The sequence below is a fragment of the Mesoplodon densirostris genome, chromosome 5, assembly GCF_025265405.1.
Source record: "Mesoplodon densirostris isolate mMesDen1 chromosome 5, mMesDen1 primary haplotype, whole genome shotgun sequence".
Lineage (NCBI taxonomy): Eukaryota > Metazoa > Chordata > Mammalia > Artiodactyla > Ziphiidae > Mesoplodon > Mesoplodon densirostris.
In genome coordinates, this window is record NC_082665.1 from 77565670 (window position 1) to 77585228 (window position 19559).

The following is a 19559-nucleotide window of genomic DNA, read 5'->3' on the forward strand; positions in this document are numbered from 1 at the left end:
AAAGAAACTGGATAACACCAGCTTTGTTCAGAAGAATTGTTACTTACTTCATGCATCACCTCACAAATTCCAAGGCACTGGAGCAGCAAAAACCCCTAAAGGATAGCTTTCAACCACTTAGCTGATCCTTAAGCTTCATCAACATATCTCTGCAGAGTGGTCTTCTGTTCTATGCCTGTACCAAGCTAGCTCCTCCACCAAGCTAGCCAATATAAGTAGCACCAACTTTGACTTCCTATGTATAGGAAAGGCAGCATTTATTAACAATATTCAAGCCAGAGCAGTGAGGAATGCTTGGGCCACAAGCTTCAGAAATCTTCCTTCTCCCAGCATTTCCTTCTCTGACCAGCTGACCCACCATGAAACTTTTGTGTAGCAATCTCCACTTCCTCATCTCGGGGAAAGAGGATTAAAATACAGGTACACTGCATTACATACACATACAAACATATATGTGTGTACACACATTCACATATATACATACATATATATTATGAGAATATATATAGATCTGGGCATAACAACTACCCTTTCTCCCTCAAAAGATCGTTGTGAGGATCTGGTAAAATGAAGACAGGTTGTGAATTATAAGCACTATAAAAGTTTAAGATTATCATACGGAGAAATAAGCAAAAGTATGGACTGTTATGAGGTAGAATGAGATTGATGGCAACGAAATGTATTATGTTCAAGTTTCCTCTCAATTCTTTAGAAATCAGTGCTCTAAAAATCTTTACTCCCATTTTGTTCTGAATATTTAACCTGCAAAATTAAAGAGATCTGATGCAAAAAGTGGACACGTGAGCAATAGAGGGGAAATTTGTCAGGCATCTCTGCTTAGGGAAATATTACAAATAGGGAAGATTGAGGAAGGACAGACGTGATGTTCTAATTTTATTTATACTGTGCCTTATTACACAAAGGTTGTGAGGCATCCTGTCTTAATATCAAATTTGATAGCTGGCATTTTTAGAAACCTGGATGATAAAGATATATGTGGCCTTTAGGATTTAAAAATTAACTTAGAAAAGGTTATTTTAAATCCTCAATGTCTTTTTTTACTGTTGTGGCCTCTCCCGTTGTGGAGCACAGGCTCTGGACGCACAGGCTCAGCGGCCATGGCTCACGGGCCTAGCCGCTCTGCGGCATGTGGGATCTTCCCGGACTGGGGCACGAACCCGTGTCCCCTGCATCGGCAGGTGGATGCTCAACCACTGCGCCACCAGGGAAGCCCGATCCTCAATGTCTTAAAGACTCTTTTAACATTGTTTTAAGTATCAAAGGTTAATAATTAAGGAATTTTACATAGCTGCTAGAAAAAATAAAGTCATCTTTTAAGTGGAATATTCTAAAAAATGTTGTCATATTTTAAGTGGAATATTCTAAAAGCATATAAAGACAATTCTTCATTTTGTAAGTCAACCTACTCCAACAGAACAACAGAAGTATTTTTCTTCTTATAAGATAAGGGACCTGCTACGGGTCAAGTCTGGGGAAATACAGTCTTCCTGCAAGAAGTGTCCTGTGAAATGAGTGTCATGACAACCACCTGCCAGAATTGCTGTACATCTTCTTGGTTCCATGTCTTAGCAGTACTGGAAGAGTAAAAACTGGAAGCAAGAATCAAAATCAAATGGGCTCAAAAATGAGCAGAAGAAACCTGGAAATGTAAAGTATATTCTTTTTATTTTTAAAGAAGTTTATTCCAAGTATGACTCAGTTTCCCCATTCAAGGGTTCTGAGCATGCAGTGACATTTGGGATCTTTGGTATGTAGTACTACCAATCTTCTGGGTTGGAGGTGAGGGTAGGTCAGGGGTGCAGGTGAGTGAGGGTTAGAAAGGGAAGGAGGAAAAGTGAGTGTGAGTTCATGTCCAAGAGCCAACTCTGCACTTCATTATTTCCATGGAAAATAGAATATTCCATATTACATACACCCCAAGATTTGAGATAAAAATGAACCCATTTAGGGCTTCCCTGGTGGCGCAGTGGTTGAGAGTCCGCCTGCCGATGCAGGGGACGCGGGTTCGTGCCCCGGTTCGGAAGGATCCCGCATGCCGCGGAGCAGCTGGGCCCGTGAGCCATGGCCGCTGAGCCTGCGCATCCGGAGCCTGTGCTCCACAACGGGAGAGGCCACAACAGTGAAAGGCCCGCATACCGCAAAAAAAAAAAAAAAAAAAAAAAAAAAAATTTGATTGTGCTAATTGTCCTCAATTCTGAAGAATGATTGAGAGCATATATCAGAATTTTAAACCTCCTCCAGCATTTTTAAATCATAAAGAGCTTTGAACTTTGAGTAATCACCTGTTGGCTTAAGACCAGTTATTTTAAAAGACCCAGGGAAAGGGCATTAAGACCTAAAAGAGATCATACTTCTCCCCTCTTAAGTGGCTCTGAGCATCACATCCGCATAGCCATGCTGGAAAAGAAGAGAACAGAAGTGCAGTGCAGTGGCAGTGGAGCTGTGGTTATGTTCCCAGCTATGAAGTCAGCCTTTGTTTTCCTATATCAGCTCAGGACCTTTGGAACAATGCTTCTTTGACCAGGTGTATCAGGCTTTAGCAGCACCAGTTAGATGAAAGAAGGGGGGAAAAAGCTTCATAAATAAAAACAGCCATTCTCTTGAAACAGTGTATTCCTCAGAGAAGCAGTTTCATCCCTCAAAAACAAAACAACAAGCTGTGTAACATTTCAGAGGGTATAAAAAAATTTTTTAAGTGCGTTGTACAAAAATTATATGTCGGGGGCTTCCCTGGTGGCGCAGTGGTTGAGAGTCCACCTGCCGATGCAGGGGACGCGGGTTCGTGCCCCAGTCCGGGAAGATCCCACATGCCGCGGAGAGACTGGGCCCGTGAGCCATGGCCGCTGAGCCTGCGCATCCAGAGCCTGTGCTCCGTAACGGGAGAGGCCACGACAGTGAGAGGCCCGCGTACCAACAACAACAACAACAAAAAAATTATCTGTCGTGCAGAGGGTGGTATTTCAACATTAGTGAAATAGGATTTTGCACTAATCAATCACTTTAAACAATTTGATTATGCACTCATTATATAAGACCAAAATATTTCTATAATATGCTTTACTTATTTTGAGTTGTACATATAGGCCATAGTCCAGTTTAGTGGTAAATATTATAGTAGGGTAAATGGTACAGGACACAATTATAAGGACAGTTACTCATAGAACAAAGGAAGAGGAGTAAGATGAATCAAGAGTTTCCACTAAAAGGAAAATGTACACAAGAAGTCTGGGTATTCAAATACATTACCAGTGAGAATAATTCAGTAAAGAAATCCAACATAAAGGTGATTTTATCCAGAGACAAGTTATAGTAACTATGTTATAATTGCTAATAACAGATGAGTTTACAAAAGCTTGATTACATCTCAATGAAATCTTAAAGTCTTTAGTGCTGCTATAATTTTTCTACTGTGTAGTTTTTTGTTTTTTTTTTTTTTTTTGCGGTATGCGGGCCTCTCACTGCTGTGGCCTCCCCCGCTGCGGAGCACAGGCTCCGGACGCGCAGGCTCCGGACGCGCAGGTACTGTGTAGTTTTTAACAGCATTAACATGCTCTTTCTCTCTGTGTATTAAATGGCCTGCTTGGAAGGATAGTAAATGGTGTATTTAATATTAATTAGACCAATATAGGAGTTTTGAGATCTATTGTATTTGCAAATAATCCCATTACAAATAATGTCTTTTGTAAATATAAATGGGAATGCGGGTGGGGGACCTTTGAGTTTTAGCAGTACCAGAACATCTTCATCTGCATGGTACTATTGACTATAGAACAAAATACACTGAAAGAATATCCTCTGCTTCATTCAGTGGGTTTGGGAGCTCAAGCTGCTCAGAACAGGATCTCATTCATTACTTTGGAATCCACCCTATGGCATGGACTCTTGCATATTGTAGCAAAACACCTTTTTGTTTGTTTTTTGTTTGTTTGTTATACCATTCTTCCAGAGCTGGATTTTCTTGGAAACCAAGGAAAATTATGTTTCAGGGCCCCTCACTTGCAGATGCCCCTTTTAAGGTCCTAAAAGAGACCCTAGCAATGGTCTCATGGTTTGGTAAAATTTGCAAAAGATATTTTAACTGCAGTTGATTATAGAGTACTCATTTTGCTGAATTTTCCCACTTCACACTTCTCCTATCATGTAGCACTGGAACAGCCAAGAGCAAAATTCTGGATCTGGCTTAAAGGAAGTTGAGATGGGGATATATTTAGATTTTATTTGTATTTAGTGATATATAAAGGTGATTTGTAGTCATGTCTGTGTATGGTTAGGTCAATGCTAGCTGTCCTGGTAGAGAAAGGACATCCAGGAATATTCCCACTACCTACTGTACTAAATCACAAGGCCTGAAATCTTTATATAAATGTGTCCAGTGGTGTCCAGCACCTGAAGTGTATGGCTGGTAAAGGAGAAACAGCCAGAAGCTAGTCTATAGAAATTTTCTAGACTCTAATAAAAACCAAGTATAAATTAACTATGCTAGGAGTATCTGAATTATCTTTCAATTATCGCCTTAGAAAATATTAGAAAGTCATTTTCACATAAAGTGGTGATTAAAGACTCTGAAGTCCAAAAATGTCGGAACAAGACACCTTAGGATGCATCCGTGAATTAGTAAAAATGCTTATTTTTTTTAAGATTTTGTGATATTTATTGTATTTGTCACCCAAATTTGTAATTTGTTGTGATTTCATTCTAAGGCTTCACTTTGTATCCAATTTAATATTTATAATTTTGTATTCTTTTTCTTAAAAGAAGTTTCCCCGAATTGAATAACCTTCAGACCTTTCAAAAACGTGGATCTCCACCTAAAAGGATTTAAGGTGTCTTTCCTGCACAGTAGTTATGGTGGTTTTATTTTTAAAACCCCTTTATCCTTAATTAATGAGAGAACACACCAAGGAAAAAGGGAGGAAAAGAAGGGAGGAGGCAAGGGAAAGAAGGAGAGAAAGGGACCCTACCTATGGGAGGTATCTCAGTTTGAGGCAATGAATCAGGCTGTAGAGTCAGACAGGCAAACCAGGAGCTAAGATCTTACTGCCATCACGTATAAGCTATGTACCAAGTTACCTTACATCTTGAAACCTCAGTTTCCTCATCCATGAAGTGGAGATAATACCACCAATTTTGTAAGGTTATTATGAAGATTAAATGACAATGTATATAAAGGACATTGCCAAGTGCCTGGCACATACAAGACATTTAGTAAAAATTTTAAATTCCTTATTCTTGAATGTATAATCCAAGTTGTGTTACCTGAAATAACCTTACTAATATGCTGCCTTTCGGATGAATAGGAAAGAGATAATTCCAGCATCTTTCCTCCTCTCTTCACAGCAAATTATGAGCAGCACAACATATGTGGGAAGTTCATTCCTTTTTCTGTTAAGACGTGGAACTATTTGTACAAGGTGAGAAAATATGTCATCTTCCATTCTGAACAAAAGTTAGCAAATAAAATGTTACAGACAAACTGTGTAAGAAATAGGATAGGATAGCAAATTTAGAAATCTGCATAAAAAGCTACAACGTGGCTCACAAAAAAGGGTTTTACATTTGAGTTAATGTAATTATTTCAAAGACAAAGGTCTTGGTGTTCATCCAGTTCATCCTGTGTTTCAAAGACATCTGAGCACAGTAGATTAGGAAAGTTTAGAAGCAGATAACAAGATTAGAAGTAGCTCAGAAGTTAACTCAGGGTCCAGGTGTCTCCCAGGCGTGTCTAACAGTTCACAGCTGTGACAATATGGACAAGAAGGGGGGAATACCTTCAAAAGGGACCGTAATAAGCAACTAGTTGTCAGCACTAAATGCAGGAAAAAAGAAAGTAAAAGAGGTTTTTTATATTAAGGAAAAAAAAGTGATTAAGATGCCACTTAAATAACCTGAAATTTCTCCGTGTACCTGTTCATCAATGACTGCATAAGTATACTTAGTTATTTACCTTTATACTGGAGAGGGTTATAAAACCTATAAAACTATGGGTACAAGTAGTTCAGTGGTGGATCAGGTGCAGAAAAGCTAGTCATTGGTGCATAAGCTTTTCACCTGAGGTGTTTTCTGGATGTAGCTATATTTCCCTTCCTTGATGGAGGAATACATGCTACCAGAATCTCCAAAGACGTTTGATTCTGTCTTCTTTGGCCTTAGATTCTAGAGCAACATGCTCAGATTGTGGAGTACTTACCACTAACTGAATAAAACAAGTGAACTCTAGCTGCTGCATCTGTGCCCACTCTTTTTCCTAAGGTGTCTGAATCGTCCATCTTTCTACTGCTCACTGCACAAGAATCTTGGGGCTGAAAGGGGTCTTGTGAGTCATCCAGTCTTCTCTTTCAAGATGCAGAAACTGTCACTACAACATCCCCTGAGGAGGGTCACATACCCCGCCCTGTGCAAAAGGTGGCCCATCTCTTTACCTCTCCTTTTTAGAAAGTCCAGCCTTATTATTGTATCACAACCTCCCCCTGCAGTTCAGCCCATTAGTTATGGTTATTTCCTCTGGAACCTCCCAAATGCACCTCCATTTTTCTCTACAAATTAGCCCTGTGTGTCTTGTGAAACACACAAAAAACAAATGCATACACAAAAAAAATCACCCCTTAAATTTCTTCCTCACAGAGCCTAACATTCGGGATTCCTTCAAACACCTCTGTCTCAGAATAGCATTCATTACCCCCTAGTCCCCTTGCCTCTGCCACCTACAGCACCCGGCCCCTGAGAGCTAACTCCACAAACTTGTTCTCAGTGCCTTCCATCCAATAGGTACTTTGCTTACCCTCCAGGACATTCTGGGAATCAAATAGTCCCACAAATAGGTGCACAATTGCTACTGGGATAAGTACAGCAACAGAGAGGCATAAGGTGCCTCCAAAGTACCACTGAGAGAGAGGACCAAGGTGGGAAAGTCAGAAAAGGCTGCCCTCAGGGACCTCATACTGAATTAAGATCAGAAGGAAGAGTAGGTATTAACGAGGGGAGGATAGTGAGGGGTCAGTGGGACAAAGGCCCTGACCAGGATGCGGCAGGGAAGCAGGGAGAGGAGAAGGGTACTGTACTTGGAGTGCAGAGAACAGAGGGAGGCCAGGCAAGTGTGCACAGCGCCCTGTGATGGGGAACTCTGTCTTCATCCTAAAAACAAGTAGAAGCCAGTGAAAGACCAGAAGCTTGGGTCTGGGGAGCTTCATGGTCAGGTTTGTCTCTAGAAGACCCCCCCACCACCACCACCGCTAGCTGCAGTGTGAAGAATTCATTAGACAGGACAGCAGTGGCTGGAGGGAGACCAACGAGAAGGCTATCACAGTACTTCGGACAAGAAGGGAGATGGCCTCTTGGGCTAGGGTGGCAAGAGGGAGCAGTAGACTGAATGATTGGAGGCACATTTGGGGATAAAATTGAAAGGATTTGCTGATAAATTAGATATTGACCGAGGCAGCAGAAAGTGCCAAAGACGACTCGAGTTCTCTGCCTGAGTAACAGGATGGATGGTGGTGCATTTTCTCAGGTAGAGAAGAGGTTTTGGGAGAGGGTATGAGTATGAAGAGTGGGTGCTGTGACCAGAAAGCCATTCATCTTCATGAAAGCCACCAGTTGCAATCCTTGGGCATTTACAGGCTATGGAGTGCTGCAGACTGAATGTTTGTGTCCCCCAAGTTCTTATGTTGAAATCCTAACCCCCAGTGTGATGGTATTAGGAGAGGGGCCTTTGGTAGGTGACAGGTCATGAGGACAGAGCCCTCATGAATGGCATTAGTGACCTTGTATAAATGAGAAGCCGGAGAGCTCCCTCCTCCCCTTCTGCCACGGGAGGACACAGCCTAGAAGTCAGCACCTGAAACCGGGAAGTGGGTCTCACCAGGCATCAAGTCTGCCGGCACCTTGATCTTGGGCTTTCAGCCTCCAGAACTGTGAGAAATAAATTTCCGTTGTTTATAAGCCACCCAGTCTATGATATTTTGTTACAGCATCCCGAACAGACTCAGGCATGAAGAAAACCATTGGAGACTTTTTTTGGTGAACAAATAGCTTTTTTTTTTTTTAATTTCTCCCTTCAGATAGAGGAGACTGTTGCATTTACCATGATAAAATAGTTCAACTTTTGTATCATATTTAATAGTCACAAATATTAAGGTTCAGCTTCGTGTTACCACAGCAATTTAACTGTCAATGTTACCTATATATAATCATGCAAATTCCTCCACAGAAATGGGGTAGAATCTCTGCCCTCTATCTTAAATTATACAAGGATCATCATTTTCCTTCTGCTTCTAAAGAAATAAAACTTTTTCTCTACCCAAGCACATGGGGCAAATGCCTTTAGTTTTACCCTGAGATGTCATTTGAGCATTTCATGACTTTTTTTAGAGGCTTTTAAAAATGGATAACTTCGGTATACTCTCAAGATATAACCAACACACTTACTTTAAGGAGCTAAAAACTCAACATTTCTTAAACCAAGCTGTAGTAAAATTTCTATCCTTTTACCTAGAGAGGAAAGCCTGCATCAGCAACCCAACACCCTATGCAGTATTCCAAATCTCAACATAACTTTTTGGGCGTGTGTAAGAGAAGTCCTTAACTTTTATATTGTTATTCAGAGCAGGTATAAGAGCCAAAATGAAGAACTAAGTTTCTAAGGTTCAAATTAAATCCAAATACGTATTTAACAACCCAGCACTGAGGTTAGCATTCACTAAGAAACAAAGCAAGAAATGAAACTTCAGTGATCCTGTTTGAACTGGAAAACTCTTCTTAAGCCATTGAAGGGAAACTTTAGAACAGCCTCCAAAACAAAATCTGGTTCTAATCCTTAATTAAAGTATAGCTACTAAACATAACCCCTGACCCCCAAAGACCATTCTCCTCATTTTAAACTATCAGGGCAGGTCTTGAGCCAGAAATACCTACTATGACTGCAGTGCATGGTTTTTGCCTCATATTATAAACACTTGAGTACAGCTCTTTCTACTAATTAGGACTGTAAGCATCACAAAGGGGTTACACTACACCTGATCCATTTTTACATCTTCATCACCTATAAAAATGTTCCACACACAATATATACGAAAAAACTTGCTTAATCATCAAAGGAATTTCACAAAACAAGATGACAAAGCAGAGCTCTGTTAGGGCAGTATTCAGTCCTATCTAGGTCAACATTGGTATCCATTATTTATATACAAGGACATCAATGGTAACATGATTGCATTTTCAGATAACAAGAATATGGAAAGATAGTAAAAAAAAAAATATGTGTATTAATTTTGTTGGAAGATGACATTATACTAGTTCAAAGGTCTAATTCCAAAAATATATCTTTATATATAGCTATTGTACGTGCCCTCTGGCCCCCAAGACCACTCTCCTCCTTCTGAGCAGATTTACCATTAAATAGGCAAGACATGGCAGATCAGGTCTTAGATCTTATTTCTTGTTCAGAAAGAAGTTTTCTATTCAAGAGAGAGCAAGGCACCAGATCATCCCAAGTTCTTGTCTATTAATTAGTCATCCTGTACTTTCTGATCCCTCATCTGTGGGACACATGGAAGAAGAGATTTAAGTTGATGAAGCCATAGCAGGGCAGTATAAGCTCTGTTGCTGTCACTAGATTGTTAAGAGATCGAGCATGGTAAAATGGGTCCAGTTTTAAGCCAGGCAGATGGGAATTCAAATTTGCCTTCAGTACTTTCTGGCTGGGTGGCCTTGGGCAAGGCCTCTTACAGTCTCAAAGTCTGCCTTCCTGTACCTTTGTAATGAGGATCCATCCCATGGGAATGTAAGGATTAGAGACAGCCAGTGCAGGTCCTAAAACCATAGGCATTACTAACCTCCTTTCTAACTTTCCAACAAGCTTCCCAAGGTTAGCCATGATTGACTCTGACCTCATTTCTCTAATTCTGTGAGACGTTATGCTGCAGAGCTGGTTTCAGAAAGGAATTGAATATGTTATTTTTCTTATTTTGTCCATTAGTTTATATAGCAAGTTAAGATATCAGCACAATGCTCATAGCTGTTCCAGGTCATCCCAAATGGTTGTCAACTGGGGAGGGGACCACCCATTCAGTCCAAGTCAGAGGATCCTGTTAAACTCTAATAGTCTTTGGTATGAATTTTGTAACATTTAAAAAATAAACTGTACAAGCAATATAGCCACATCTCTGAAAATTTATAATACTGAGAAGGGGTGGGGGGGAATCACTTAATCCACATTCCACAGTTCCAGCCCCATCATTTTAGCCTCTTCCCCCTCCCTGTTACTCCCTCCCCTCTCCCCATAATGAGGCCTGAAGGAGCCTGTGCCAGCGTGGCCAATCTAGAACAAGCACCTGGGTATCTGGCTTTCCACCTCAAAAGCAAGCACGCGCTGAGACCTGGAAACCAGGAGATCTCCTTGTAATCTCGACACCTTGCCTAAATAAGAGATAATCTGGACCAGCTTAGCTCCCTCCCTTAGTGAGCACAGTCTGAATTTCCATCACTTGTAAAATCATTAAAGCACTGAGTAAGAGCAGTTTCCCCTCAAACAGTAATAATAATTCTCATTTTCCAAATTATGCATCAACTTTTTGGGAAACCTGTCATTAGAGGATTTTCTGTCTGCTGACCTTTGCTTTCACATCTTGGAAGTGTTTTATTAAGTAGGGCATCTTGTTCAAATACAGGACACTGCCACTGTCTCCCATGCGGTTTTGCAGTTCTAGTTACAAGCATGATACACACGCAATTTATGACTCCTTGGGTCTTCGATGTGGCTACACATTTGTCCCTTACCACTGCCATCCTTTTTCCTAAGTGAACCACCAGATTTGAGTGAATCAGATACAGCTACTTCTTCTTACAATTTGGTACAATTCAGAAAAGCAGTTTTTAGAAATGCTTTTTTCATAGATTTTAAGGGATAGAATGATGTAAATCTCAAAACAATAAAATGAATGCATGGTTTTTAAAAAGAAGTGATCAAACATTTTAGCAGGTTTTTTAATATTTAAACTCCCACTTGCTAGTCTACTACTAGAAATTCTAACTTTTGATTGGCTAAGAAGACTAAAATCAGCAGTGCTCCATCCCCTAACTTCCACCAAAAAAGTGACTAATTACTTCTGAAAGATCTTCACAGCTCATTAGTGATCTGTTTAAGGCTATCATACTTACAGTCTACACAATGTTTTTTTGTTTGGCAAATCCTGGTGATATTAACATAGCCATAAATATATACAAAAAGACAAGTGTATTTCTAGGGCCTGCTATTATTCTTTGTCGAGATATTAATAGTTTAAAAATTTGTATTTGATGCCTGAGAAAATTTTCAAGGAATCCACACAATTTAACTCTGATAGTTTAGTCCAGCTATTCAGAGGAAAGGAAAGCAAGAGGTTGTTGTTTTGGGGTTTTTTTGGTTTGTTTTTTTTTTAACTGAACTTGAGCTTAATCTCAGGATCCAAATGTTCCAAGTTCAAATAAATCCCCCACATGCCGGCTTGCTCCTTTGCCAAATCTGAACAGCTGAAAGCAAGTGCCGACTTGTGCCTACAAACAGGTAAACTAGCAGAAAATAAATCACCAAATGACATAAAGGCAACACCCAGAATCCAACCCCCATTAACCTTAAAGGTAATGTAAACAAAATGGTACCTGTTCTTCGTCTCTTTGGTTTCTCAGCATCGATAAATATTTTCTAATTGCATGGAGGGGGTATTTTTTGAAATAAGAGAATCTTGACTGAGGCAACAGATTATCCATGGTGAGGAAAGCACGAAGAGCCTTATGTGCCCCTCCCTGTCAGAAACCACATGAAATCTAGAAGCTGCACAATTCCTCAGATGCCTAGAGATTTGCTTGTAGCTTGACCACTTTCCTGCAAACAAAGCAGACCTTCTCCGCGCTGCTTCCTCTTTTGGGTAGAGTTCTTGGTGAAAGCAGACAGCCACGTCCCAACGCCGTCCTAAAAGCATCCAGAAATGCAATGCCCAGAGGGCAGCAGGAGCCAGGAGGAATCCAGGGGCTGGTCCGCCGAATGCAAATTGCTTAGTGGTAGTGGTGCGACTGTCCTATTTCTAGCAACAGCATTCTGTTGCAAGCTATGTTAATATTAGGTAGCTGGTGACTTTCCACACCCACAGACTCTCATGAGGTTTAATCTTAATTCTTCTGACAGCCTTTCTAGCTCTTAAAGAGGACATGACACGTGTTTTTTTCCTGTTTCCTTCCAGAATTCTTATCAGCATGAGCACACACAGACAACCCTCAGCGGCATCTCAGCTCTAAAGTGTTGAATCATTCAGCCTTGAGAAGCATTGTTTCAGGGGATTTCTAAAAAAAAATTAACAAATTACTTCACTCTTCATTGTTACCAAGGAGTTCAATGTCAGCACTTAAAACAGTCGGTTTACACTGTCATGCATTATGCAACATGCTCAGTAACCAGATACTTTACGTCAATTGAACAATAGCTGCAAACAGATTCTGTTCTGAGTTAAAGGGCTCCTCTCCAAGAATCCTTATCGCAAAGTCACAGGCTGAATCCAGGAATATTCAATTTCCCCAGGCTTTATTCTGAGTTTAAGGAAGAAAAAATGTTATACATGTACTTTCTAACTGTTATAAAAAGGATTCATGCTTAAAAAACAGAACATGATAAGAGGTCTGTGGTCTTAGAGGACATGAAATCATAAAATTTGAAAGTTCAATATTTTCTTAATACTCCATAGAAGTCACAGGGTTTCTGAACAAAGTCCCCAAGTAGGCTTTGCTATTTTACTACCCTTTTTAACTTTGCAGTAGCTGGTTTATTTGATGAAACATTTGGCCACTTCTGTGAGGGGCTGTCATGTAGAGTCCAAGTGTACATCAGCCAAAAATCATGAGGCCCGGAGATTTGCTTTCAAGTGGAAAAGGAGAGCTGGTCTTCTCCCCTTCAGAGCTATAGCACTGCAGGCTTGGGTGTAGGGGACAAGCAGAGCTTGGGGAACCAATGTTGCAGCCTGCGCCGTCCCTCTGGACAGCTTCCCTGACACCCTGGCTGGGCCACTTGCCTTCAGGGAACACACTTGATCAGCTAGCATGGGCTGTGCTGTGAGTAGCCCAGGCCATCTGTCAGGCTGGCGTCAGCCCACTTGCAAGGTGATCTTCCAGTCTCATCAGGACCAGGCTGGAAATTCCGAGAAGTCCTTTGCATAATGCTGCTGGGGCCAGCTCCTCAGAGGAGGCCCTGCCCTCCTGCCCCCTCTCCAGGCACACAGCCACATGCTGACTGACAGAGGCTTTGGCAGCCCTGCTCCTCCGTAGGCTGAGGACAGCCAGCTCTAATGAGGGTCCCAGGGAAGCAGTGTGCTTTCAAGCCACCAGAATGCTAAGGGCACGTGTTGTGCCCTCCCTGCCGGCTCTGGCCCTGGGAAGAGGGGTGGCCCTGAGGGCATTGAGAACAGGCAGAGATCCATTTATACACACGCTCCAGGAAGCCACAAGCTGCCCTTTTGATTCTCTTTTTGAAAATATCTGAAACTTCAGAGCGGCCTCTTATCATGGGCAGAGCCACACCCTCACAGCACGGCTGGTGATCAAAGCCTCTTCCCAATGGAGCAGCACAAAGCAGACCTCATTTCAAATCGTTGTTTCACGGTCACCTTTTCCTGGGTTGAGGAGAGTGATGAAAAGAGAGGACGAGGGAGGAAAAAAAAAAAAAAAAAACCTAAACCCAAAACTCTATCCTGACAAGCATAAAAAGCATAAAAAGAAAAACTGGTGAAACAAATGCAACTAAAATTCCCTTAGGGGTTTAGTTGGTAATAAATACAAATCGTGTCTAATATTTACTGGGCCTTTGGGCCAGGCACTGTGCTAGATTCCTTACATGTATTATCTCATGTAATCCTATAGCACCCTCTGGGGCAACTGAGGCTCAGAGAGGGTAAACAACTTGCCAAGGTCACACAGCTACAAATCAGAGAAGGGATTCCAACCAAACAGCCCTGCCCCAGAGTCTCGGTTCCTGATCAGTACAATGCACAGCCTCTCAGCCCACATCCAGAAATGGATTCCTGAGGACCCCTCTAAGGATTAACCTGAAGAAGGAAAGGTGTGGATATGGCCTGTTAAAAGAAAATACAAATGTCGATGATGGGAATTTACAGACCAAGATGATTAGGTTAGAGGCCAGGTGCATCTTCACGAAAAATCCTGCAACTTCCTATCCTGGATTCTCTATAAATAAGGCTAATACTCATTATTTACCTCTTAAAGATTCCTTTATGAAAAGATTCTAGTGATCTTGAAGAGTTTGTATCTGTAGACGTAGGTTTTCTGCTTCCCAAGCTTGGAAAACTGCTCTAATCTCAGTTTCTGTTCGACATAGGTTGCAGTGGTCCATTTGTCTCAATATTTAACACAAATATGATGTGGGATTTTATATACCCGGTTTCTCAGGCGAGTGTCATCATCCCTTTGTTTTCACAGTGTGGCCACCTCTGCACCTCCACCTGGAGGGGTGCCGTGTCGATTGCCACTGTGACTCAGCTGCCTTGGCAAAAGGCAGTCGGCCACAGTGCTGGTATCTGCAGTGTGTGTCTGCAAGGACCAGAAGAGCTCAGTGTAGCTGCCTCAAGCAATAAGAGGTTTATCCTGCCCCCTGCAAAGTACACAGTAAAGAGCGGAATGATGACCTGTTATTTGTACAACTCCCTCCCACCCCTTGTCCTCTATTCAATAGAAACATAACCAGCAGAAACCACAAACCCGGGAAAGCCACTGATGGAGGCTGCAGTCCCACTGGGAAAGGATATTCCTGTGTTCTCTCTGATTTCTAAGAATTACCTTCTTTTTCACAAGTAGCTTAGAATACGGGGAATCTCAATCTCTTCACTTGAAGGGCAATATAAAGAGGCAAAACCAAAGCCGGAAAAAAGAGTTACGAGGGGGTGAAGAGAGAGGTTTTACAGTTTACTCCTTTGCAAATGTTGGAGAAGATGGGATGAAAATGTGGGTTTGTGAAGCCACCTAGCACCATGCGTTGCACACAGTAGGTATTTCATTAATGCATGCCAATGTATATTTATTAAAGGGGAAAGGCAAAGAGGAAAGAATGGGACCTAAGTACCACATTTAGGATGAGAAAAAGGAAAGGAAAACAGAAAACTTGTCTCTAGGATACCGTTAAGTTGGCGGAGTTTACACATTGCATCAGAACAAAAACTAAAACCCCATTAATCCCCTTCTCTTTTTCTTTCCCGTCAGAGCTGAGAGTTTCCATCAAGAAAATGGTTCCAGTCTCCGAGAATTAATCCAGCCCAGACATCAAGTGAAGGGCAGGCAATTAAGATGATGGAGAAGCAGCGAGCCCAGGAAACAGAAACCATTTTTCATTATGAATCTCACTGAGAAATCACTCTCTTCCCACTAGGTCTGTGGAAACTGGCCCAGTCTCCTGATCCCCCAAGGACAGTTTTTTTTTTTTTTTTTTTTTTTTTTTTTTTTTTTTTTTTTTGCTGTACGCGGGCCTCTCACTGCTGTGGCCTCTCCCGTTGCGGAGCACAGGCTCCGGACACACAGGCCCCGCGGCCATGGCTCGCGGGCCCAGCCGCTCCGCGGCATGTGGGATCCTCCGGGATCGGGGCACGAACCCGTGTCCCCTGCATCGGCAGGCGGACTCTCAACCACTGCGCCACCAGGGAAGCCCCCCCAAGGACAGTTTTAAATGAAATCAGGAGAGAGGAGAGGGAGACATTTACCGCTGATCACGCAACACCAACATTCTGCTTTTTTGTGCCATTAAAGCACTTGTGCTACTTCCTATGACATTTTCTCAGTGCCACCACCATGTATGGGGTAATTATATTTGCATATGGTGCATTTTTACTTTCCCAGAATGCATGTCCAACCCCCCCCACCCATGTTCCTATTATAACCACCGTTCAACCATTGTTGATGTTTCTAGCTGCTCTATGAGCTACACCATTTTTATGCCTTCTGCTTCCTGGTTTCAAGGATTGATTTCTCAGATTTAACAATGACTGGGAATTCCCTGGTGGTCCAGTGGTTAGGACTCAGCGCTTTCACTGCTGTGGCTCAGGTTTAATCCCTGGTCGGAGGAACTAAGATCCTGCACGCCACGCGCTCAGCCAAAAAACAAACCAAAAAAACACCAAAAACAGCACCCATGGGACACTTGTCTTCCACGCCCAAAAAAGAAACAGTTCTTTTCTGCATCATTTAGGACAAACTTGAACATGCCTCAGAATCACCTGGAGGGCGTGTGAAAGCCCCGCTTGCGGCCCCGCCCTCAGAGTTTCTGAGACGGTAGGTCTGGGGGGAGGAGCAAGGGTTTGCATCTGCAACAACTTCCCTGGTGAAGCTAACACTGCTGGTCTGGGGACCTCACCCTGAGAACCACTGGTTTGGGTGCTGTCAGGCAGGCACAGCGGCAGAGGGCTTCTCAAGTGGTTTCAAGGACAAATACCCTGTTTGCTGGAGCACTCTGAGAGCTCCCATCAGATCCACATCTTAAAATGCACTCCCCTGGTGGTGGTGGTTTTCCCTGGACCCATCTCTTTCCTTGTAGCCACTCTTCCACAAGGGAGCCCCTGCACGTGGCAGATTCCAAATGGGCCTCACACCAAGTCCTGTCTCCTCAGTCATATCTTGACTTGATGTCCGGTTTCTCTTAAACTCTCGCTCAGCTCCTCTTACCAAGTCACGGGGGGCACGAACGGTATTCTCAGCTCAGGTATCAACTCTCTCTAAGCCCAGGGCCAGAAACCACAGCCAGCTCTACCCAACACCCCCTCCTTCCCTCTTCTGCCTCTGACACCTTGTTCCCTTACAGCTGGGGAAGGAGGAATCTCACTTGGATCAGGAGCCCATCCCACCAAGAATCTCCCAAATCTCAGTCTTCCTCACACCCGCCCCAACTCTGTCTTCAGTGCAACTCTGTTTGGGGATGGATCCTCCCCTAACCCTGTCTCCTCTCATCCAGTCTTGAGTTTTCTCTCAGGATTTAACTGAAAACCATTCTTTTGTCAGAAACATGACACATCCCCAGCAAGCTGACTGTTCCTGGTGGGTTTGGGGCCACGTCTCTGGAGCCGTGTCACCTTCCCCTCAGGACACGGTTTCCTTCTAGCCTCCCCTTGGCCGCCATGCTTTGCTCCTTCTGAAAGGATGAGCACCAACCCAGGAGAAGAAGAAAGAGGAGAGCAGGGATGGGTCAACCCGGAGGAACTTTCAAATTGGTGGTTTTATACACAATTATAAGTTTATAATTGTGTATAAAACTAATAATATGGTTTTAGAAATAAGGAAAATATACATTTTCCTTAAGTAAAATAGTTCTGCTAAGTAGGAGGCTGGAGGGATGGGTGGGTGGGGCAGGATAATGTGTTCCGCTCTAACGCCTGGTGGTTGGAAAATTAAGGATGTAACTGAAAGCAGATGTATGATTGAGGTAGGCCTCCGTTGGCAGGTGATGGCCCTTGGGATAAAGAAGGGGTCTAACCCCGCTTTCCCATTTCTCTGACTCCATTGCCTGGGAAAAAAACTAAGGGGCCAGAGAGCATGGTATCTCAGATGGTACTCAAATTTGTCTTGGGTTCTGGTGGGGAGGCCCAGGCCTGAGGTGTTTATTTGGGTAACTCACCCAATTTGGTCAGGGGGTCTGCAGGAGGTGGCAGCCAATGTTTTCTAAAAGAAAGATAATGTGCATGCAATTTGGGGTAGAGAAATTTCTTGTCAGTGAGGCATATAAAGTCCTGTTCTTCCACACTATGATCCTTGATTTTTTTAAATAACAATACAAAAGGCAATTACCCTCCACAGTGGAAATATGTGTCTTTCCTCAGTTGGATCACCAAAGAGCATTAATATTGGTGTAACCCAGACGCTACATAGGGTATAATGGGTGATTATGACCAGAATGTAAATTTGTCTTTATTGCTAAAACCTTAGGTAGCAAAGTCAGAGGTATATGGGATCATTTATTTATTTATTTATTTTTGTGAGACTTGTTAAGTGTTTTTTTAAAAATTTGCCAATCCTTTGGTCTACAGACCAGCACTGTTGGCATCACCCGGTCCTGTAAGCTTGTTAGGAATGCAGGATCTCAGGATCCACCCTTGATCTCCTGAATCAGAATCTGAATTTTGACAAGATCTCCAGGTGACTCATATGCATATGAAAATCTGAGACCACCACCTAGGAATAAACACAGAACTCCTACACACGCCCATTGCACCCCACACATAACTTGATTCCACCACTTAACTCTCCAAGATGCCTGTTTCTTGTCTGTAGCCTCTTGGCTGGGAACTTCTTCACTGACCTCCTTCAGGCCAATGACTGTATCTTGTCCATTGTTACATCACAGGGGCTCAATAGGGTTTTGTTTAAAGATGAATGACTGGGCTTCCCTGGTGGTGCAGTGGTTGAGAGTCCGCCTGCCGATGCAGGGGCCACGGGTTCGTGCCCCGGTCCAGGGAGATCCCACATGCCGTGGAGCCGCTGGGCCCGTGAGCCGTGGCTGCTGAGCCTGCGCGTCCGGAGCCTGTGCTCCGCAACGGAGAGGCCACAACAGTGAGAGGCCTGCGTACCGCAAAAAAAAAAAAAAAAAAAAAAAAAGTAAAGATGAATGACCGATTGTACATGTAATGTAGCATTTGGGTATGAGCTGCCTTGAGTTTTCCCAGGTCCTGTTGGCCTCTGAATCCAGACTGGTTATGTTAAGAGTAACAGCCCTCTGGCTCATGTCTTCATCTGTTCACGTAGGCCTTCCTGTTGCTGCAAACTGCCACCTGACTATTTCTGGGAGCTTTCGGATGTGTGTCTCCTACAGTTTCAAGCAAATCCTGGCCAGCTGCCAGGTAGCATTCACTGTTCCCTGTTTCTGTTCTGGTGCCCCAAGCTGTTCACATGTCACTGCTGTTGTCACCTGGTATGTCCCCTGTGTACCCACAGTGAGGCCTTGAGGCTCTTGACGTCCAAAGCATCTTCCAGTCTCCTCATTTAACTCACTGCTCTCTGTCCCTGCACATTGCTGGTCAGGAGCAGTCCTTCCAGGGGTGCTCCTATTCATACATTCTTGGAAGGCTCTTCAACTGCAGCTCCCAGGACCCCCTTTCAATCCTCCCCACCCTTCTGTCTTCAGCACAGCTTAGAGCCCTTACTGTGGGTTCCTCACCTCACCAAACACCCTTCTGGGCAGAATCCCCTTTACAATGACTCCAGGCCAATATTCCAACCTCAGGTTCCACACCTGGGTCCTGGAATTAAATACCCATGACCTGCCACCAAAGGAGAACCAAGTTATTTGCTAGATATAGTCTTCAGCCATGGACCACCTCCCTTTTTCTCAGGGGCAAGTCACATCCATATCTCCAAGTGCTTCCATGAAAGTTTGAAGTGAGGGCCACACTGCCCCTTTCTCCCATGCTGAGGTGTAGACCCATTATCACTATAAGGGTCTCTGCAAAGTAATACATCTCACAGAATAATTTCTCTGCTTTTCCACTTGCTTGACTTTTTCTCAATTGACAAAGACTTGAGTCCTTGACCAA